Raw genomic sequence first — 6,288 nt, 5'->3', positions numbered from 1 at the left:
GCATTCATATATTATTATACCTATTCGGGTATACACACGTTCTTACTTGTCATTTTGGTTGTCTCGTTTCCTTTACATTCATTTGATTCCTTTTATCCTCCGATTCGATCAAATTGGGTCCGACCATTCCGGATTACCAATTCAGCTCGTTCCGAAGGTTTTACTTACCGTAAGTCGGTTTCATTCAAGTTTCATAAGGTTCGGGTAGGGAACGGGTCAAGATTGATTGGGTACAGGGGTCGGTTGCTTCTGGGACGCGAGAACTGCCCTAGGTCCGCCCATTCCGTCGTTCTTCGCCTCTCACTTCGCCCTCTCACTCCCCCACAAACTCTCTCAAAAGTCCGAAACTTCAACCTTCGATTGGAGTCCCGATTTCGGTCGAAATCAACAAATAACCACAGCAATCAACCCTACAGAACATCCCCAACGAAACCCCGAGCTCGAATTTGAGCTAAGTGAGTGTTTCGGATTATGCCCGAAAATGATAATCAAATTGAAAATGGAGATTTGCGTGTATTGAGTGCAAATTGCATGAAATTGAACTTAGATTTGAGTTCCTGATGTTACTAGGATTGTTTTGAGCTATAGCATGTTGAATTTGGTGCGAAAATACGAAACTCGGAATCCCTGGTTCGCCTAGACCGTCCGGTCCAGGTCGAGACCGTCCGTTCTAGGGTTGCAGGATCGCGAGAAAGAAGACGACCTCAGACCGTCCGGTCCAATTTTCCAGACCGTCCGGTCTGAAACCTGCAGACCGTCCGGTCCAGACCCCTGTTTCCTTCTTCCGGTCCGTTTCGTCGGCTCGGGCGAGATCCGACGCAACCGACCCCTGTACCCAATCAATCTTGACCCGTTCCCTACCCGAACCTTATGAAACTTGAATGAAACCGACTTACGGTAAGTAAAACCTTCGGAACGAGCTGAATTGGTAATCCGGAATGGTCGGACCCAATTTGATCGAATCGGAGGATAAAAGGAATCAAATGAATGTAAAGGAAACGAGACAACCAAAATGACAAGTAAGAACGTGTGTATACCCGAATAGGTATAATAATATATGAATGCATGTGATTGGGGAATCGGGTAGTTGGCATGGCGTGAGACCTTATTCCGGAGGGCCGGGATATGGTTGAGCGTGTGATTGTAGCGGGTTTGAGGTGATATCCCGATGGTTGCAGTGTTGGGATCTCCTCTTTATGATCTCTGACCCGGGTCAGGTTTCATATTGAGGAGACATGATTGTGATTGGTTGCCCACGGGCAGAGCTTGGAGCCGATGATACACGTGATAGTCTTGAGTGATTCGGCTATCACGGGGTTGAGGAAATCCTACGGTTACACTGTAACCGCGCCAACGTTCCACTAGCTATGGAACGGGATCGGGATTGAGTGATTCTCCCGGCAGAGACTGGCAATACATTTACCCGTGACTCGGGATTGAGCGATTCTCCCGACGAGGTTATGCGAAGGAACTCAGAAAGACCTGAGCTCGGGTCCAATGAGTTTCTCCGTGGCGGACGGCCGGCGAGAGGTTGTCAGTTGTGTACTGACTTCGCTCGACATAGTCGGTGGTGGCCTGAAGGAGGCACCTGGCGCTCTGGCATCGAGAGGTGACATCAATACCAGAGAGGATGATTGATGTGATATGTTTTACGAAATGGGGCACATAGTTGATATGTTTTATTATTCCGGCGATTGCCGAGGAGAGCGGGGGATGTGCGTTGCACATGGAGCGTCCTTACCCACGTGTGTGATGCACACGTGGAGATGATTTGACGGTACGGTTATTACTGAGAGACCCGATGGGTCGAGTTATGACTCGTGTACATATGTCCTGGACTGGTGAGACCAGATCCTTGCGGTATCCTATGTGTGCGATGCACATAGAGATGATTTGACGGTTATGTCCGATGATACATCATGCGGACTGAGTGTGTGTGATAAGTGAATTACTTGTGCGATTGAGTGAATTGTGTTTCCTGGCATGAAGTGTGTATATATGTATACACTTATATCTAGTGTATGTATAATATTGATTGTGTTTGGCCATTTGCAATTTGAGTATGATCTTCGGGTCTAACCCGAAATACTCACTAAGCACATAGCTTATGGACGTTGTTATGCAACGTTTCAGGCACGGAGCAGTATTGGCAGCAGCAGGACGAGGGTACTGGTGACGTGTAAGGAGATATCTGGATCATGTACTTTTCTTTCTTGGCTGTTCCAAAAAGATTGGTAGTGTCGATTTATGAGTTTTGTATTTTCCGATAGTTACACTACCGTATTTGCATTTGTCTCCGCTGCATATGTATATAAATTGAGAATTTTTAAATCCCGCGTATTTTCGATAATTGTATTTATTTTATTGTTGTCCATGTGGCGCAACTCGTGGTTTTCGCGGGACACGGGTTTCGGGTGTCACATATGATACCTGTGATGGTAGCATCGTCTAACTGCTCGGGATCACCCTGGACCACAGCATCAATGGTGACTGTCTCCTGAGCAAAGTAAGTCCCGTCCCCCATGACTTCTTCCTCTGCAGCAAGTGCATATACCGTGGCGCTACGCCCCCTCTACGTGGTGGCTGAGGGCGTGGAGGTCTGGCTCCCTGCTGACTAGAAGCAGCTACATCTCCGGTGCACTGGTTAGCGAAGTGGCCAGGTTGACCACAACGGTAACAAGTGTACCCGGTACGGCATGGTCCAACATGATCTCGCCCGCAGCGTGGGCAAGATCTGCGTGGTCCTGGCAGTGCTGGTGGCGGTGGTGCTGCAGGACGAAACGCTGGCGCCTTCCCCTTATCACGGGGTTGTATCACCTGTCTGGAACTCGAGGGGCGAGTGAATGTAACTCGTCTCATAGGACTCCTCTCTCGGTTCCTCGCTTTTTGCTGCTCTTCATATTCTGTCCTCTCCAGCTTCGTCAGCTGCGCAATGTACCTACTCAGCGTAGGGTACTCCTGGATCTCAATCCTCCTCCGCAGATATGGGCGTAATCCAGTCACGAACTTCTGGATCTTCAGCCTCTCGGTCGGCACCAGATGTGCCCCATATCGCAGCAAACGGGTGAACTCAACCTCATACGCAGTTAAAGTGCGATCACCCTGCTCAAATGGAGGAACTCTACAATGCGGTGGTCCTGGTCTCCCTTCAGATAGTACTTGTCTTCAAAACGTGCCCGAAATTCCTCCCAAGTGAACTGATATCCCGGTATCGCCTCACGAACCACTTCCTCCCACCAATGAAGGGCTTCTCCAAACAGATGGTGGCTCGCGATCTCTGCCCGGTACAGCAGCGGACATCTGACATAATCCAGATCCCTGGAGATGCGGATCAGCCAATCCTCCTCGATCTCAGGTCTCTAGGTACCCTCGAACCTCGGTGTCCCTATCATCCGAAGTTCCCATATCAAGGGCAGGTAGTCCACCGCAACAGGGGCTGGATACCCTGGTGGTCCCGGTGGAGGTGGGGGTGGAATACCCTCTGGTCTAGCCCCAGCCTGATGTGGCATGTTCATCTGGTACTGACGCCACATCGAATCAAAGAACTGCTGCTGGAACTCTGGTGGTGCATGCTCGGGTGGAGGGGGTTCTTCCCTCACCGGCAAACGGGCAGGTCTACCACGTCTCGGAGGCATCGGTACGCTGCAGACAAGGGAGAGAAAGTCTCAGTTCTGGTGACTTCAGGATCATGTATAAACACGTTTAAAAACCTTTCTTTTAAAAATCGTTTTAAATCATAAACAATGTTTTCGTAGGTTTCAAGCAATTCCTTCCCGTGGAAAGAACTGCTCTGATACCACAAGCTGTGACACCCGTAACCCGTCTTCCGCTCACGAGTTGTGCCACATGGACGCTCAAACCATATAATAAAATAGCGGGAATTTAAAACATTTTACTTTATTACACACGCAACGGAAAAAAAATATATGTTTAACAAACCCACGTACGGTAGTATACACGCCAACATAAAGACGGTGAATCCGATATAACACAAAGTCTAGTCACCGTCCGTACAAACCAACATAAGTCCAAAGAAAGAAAAGTACATGATCCAGAGAACTCCTCACGCGTCACCAGTACCCTCGTCCTGCTGCTGCCAAAACTGCTCCGAGCCTGAAACGTTGCATAACAACGTCCATAAGCTACATGCTTAGTGAGTACTTCGGGTTAGACCCGAAGATCATACTCAAATTGCAAATGGCCAAACACAACCAATATTATACACACGGTAAATGTAGGTATATACATATATACACGCTACATGCCATCAAACACGGTTCACTCAATGGTACAGGTAATCACTATCATACACACTCAGTCCGAATGACGAGTCATCGGACATAACCGTCAAATCATCTCTATGTGCATCGCACACATAGGATACCGCAAGAATTTGGTGACACCAGATCAGGACAAATATACCAGTCAAAGCTCGACCCATCGGATCTATCAGTATCATCAATCCCGTCAAATCATCTCCACGTGTGCATCACACACGTGGGTAAGGACGCTCCATGTGCAACGCACATCCCACCTCTCCTCGGCCATCGCCGAAATAATAAAACATATCAACTCCGTGCCCCACTTCGTAAAACATATCACATCAATCATCCTCTCTGGTATCGATGTCACCTCTCGATGCCAGAGCGCCAGGTGCCTACTCCAGGCCACCACCGACTATGTCGAGCGAAGCCAGTACACAACTGACAACCTCTCGCCGGCCGTCCGCCACGGAAAAACTCATTGGACCTGAGCTCAGATCTTTCTGAGTTCCTTCGCATAACATCGTCGAGAGAATCGCTCAATCCCGAGTCACGGGTAAATGTATTGCCAGTCTCTTCCGGGAGAATTACTCAATCCCGAACCCGCTCCATAGCTAGTGGAACGTTGGCGCGGTTACATACGTCCTTACTTGTCATTTTGGATATCTCATTTCTATTACATTCATTCTATTCTTTTACCCTCCGATCCGATCAAATTGGGTTCGGACCATCTCGGATTACCAATTCATCTCGTTCCGAAGGTTTTGCTTACCGTAGGTTGGTTTCATTTGAGTTTTATGAAATACGGGTAAAGAATGGTCAAGATTGATTGGGTACAGGGGTCAGTTGCGTCGGATCTCACTTGAACCGACGAAACGGACCGGAAGAGGGAAACATGGGTCTGGACCGGACGGTCTGCCCGCCTGGACCGGGCGGTCTGCAGGGTCCGGAACGAGCATTCCGAGAAACCTAGACTGGACGGTCTGGAGACCTAGACCGGACGGTCTGAGGTCGTCTTCATCCTCGCGAGCCTGCAACCCTAGACCGGACGATCCCGACCTGGACCGGTCGGTCTAGGCGAACCAGGATTTTCGAGTTTCGCATTTTCGCACCAAATTCAACACGCTATACCCCAAAATGATCCTAGTAACATCAGGAACTCAAATCTACAATCAATTTCATGCAATTTGCACTCAATCCACGCAAATCTCCATTTTTAATTTGATTATCATTTTCGGGCATAATCTGAAACACTCACTTAGCTCAAATTCGAGCTTGAGGTTTCGTTGGGGATGTTCTGTAGGGTTGATTTATGCGTTCCTTGTTTGATTTCGACTGAAATCGAAGGTTCAATCGAGGATTGAAGATTCGAAAATTTGAGAGAGTTTGTGGGAGAGTGAGAGAGCGAAGTGAGAGATCGAACACAGGAAAAATGGGTGGGCTTAAGCCGCAAATCCTCGCGTCCCAGAGGAAGCAGGAGGTGGCCAAAGATGGGAGAGGCGGCTGCATGGCGAAGCAGGAGGTGGCGGCGCATGAGAATTCGATTCCGTGACCTCAGACCGGACGGTCCGGCTAGGCAGACCGGACGGTCTGACCAATTTTCCGTCCGTTTTTCTCGCTCGTTTCGTTCCAATCCTTCGGGTAAACTTGGTTTGGGTCTAATTCAATATTTTAGGGACATTTTTATGGCTCATATTTGATTTTCTAAAATTCGGTTTGAAAGTCGAATTTACGGATTATTACATGTATATTCATACACGTATATATATACACATATACATATTTCTATATACATATATTTGATACGCATTTATGCATATATATACACATACATATATATATATGTGTGTATATGTATGATTAGACAATCATATACCGTACGTCTTGTCATCTAACACTGTCATGTCCAAAAAAATGGAAAAGAATAAAATTTTATAAATAAATAGATAAATATAGGGTATACTCAATAAAAATTCCTCAATTGCAAATGGCTGGAAAATTAATTTGTCAATTTGTAGTGTAGAAA

This window comes from Tarenaya hassleriana, unplaced genomic scaffold (genome assembly GCF_000463585.1).
Source record: "Tarenaya hassleriana unplaced genomic scaffold, ASM46358v1 Cleome7, whole genome shotgun sequence".
Taxonomy (NCBI): domain Eukaryota; kingdom Viridiplantae; phylum Streptophyta; class Magnoliopsida; order Brassicales; family Cleomaceae; genus Tarenaya; species Tarenaya hassleriana.
The sequence above is the reverse complement of the archived record's forward strand: the minus strand, read 5'-3'. Positions refer to the sequence as shown.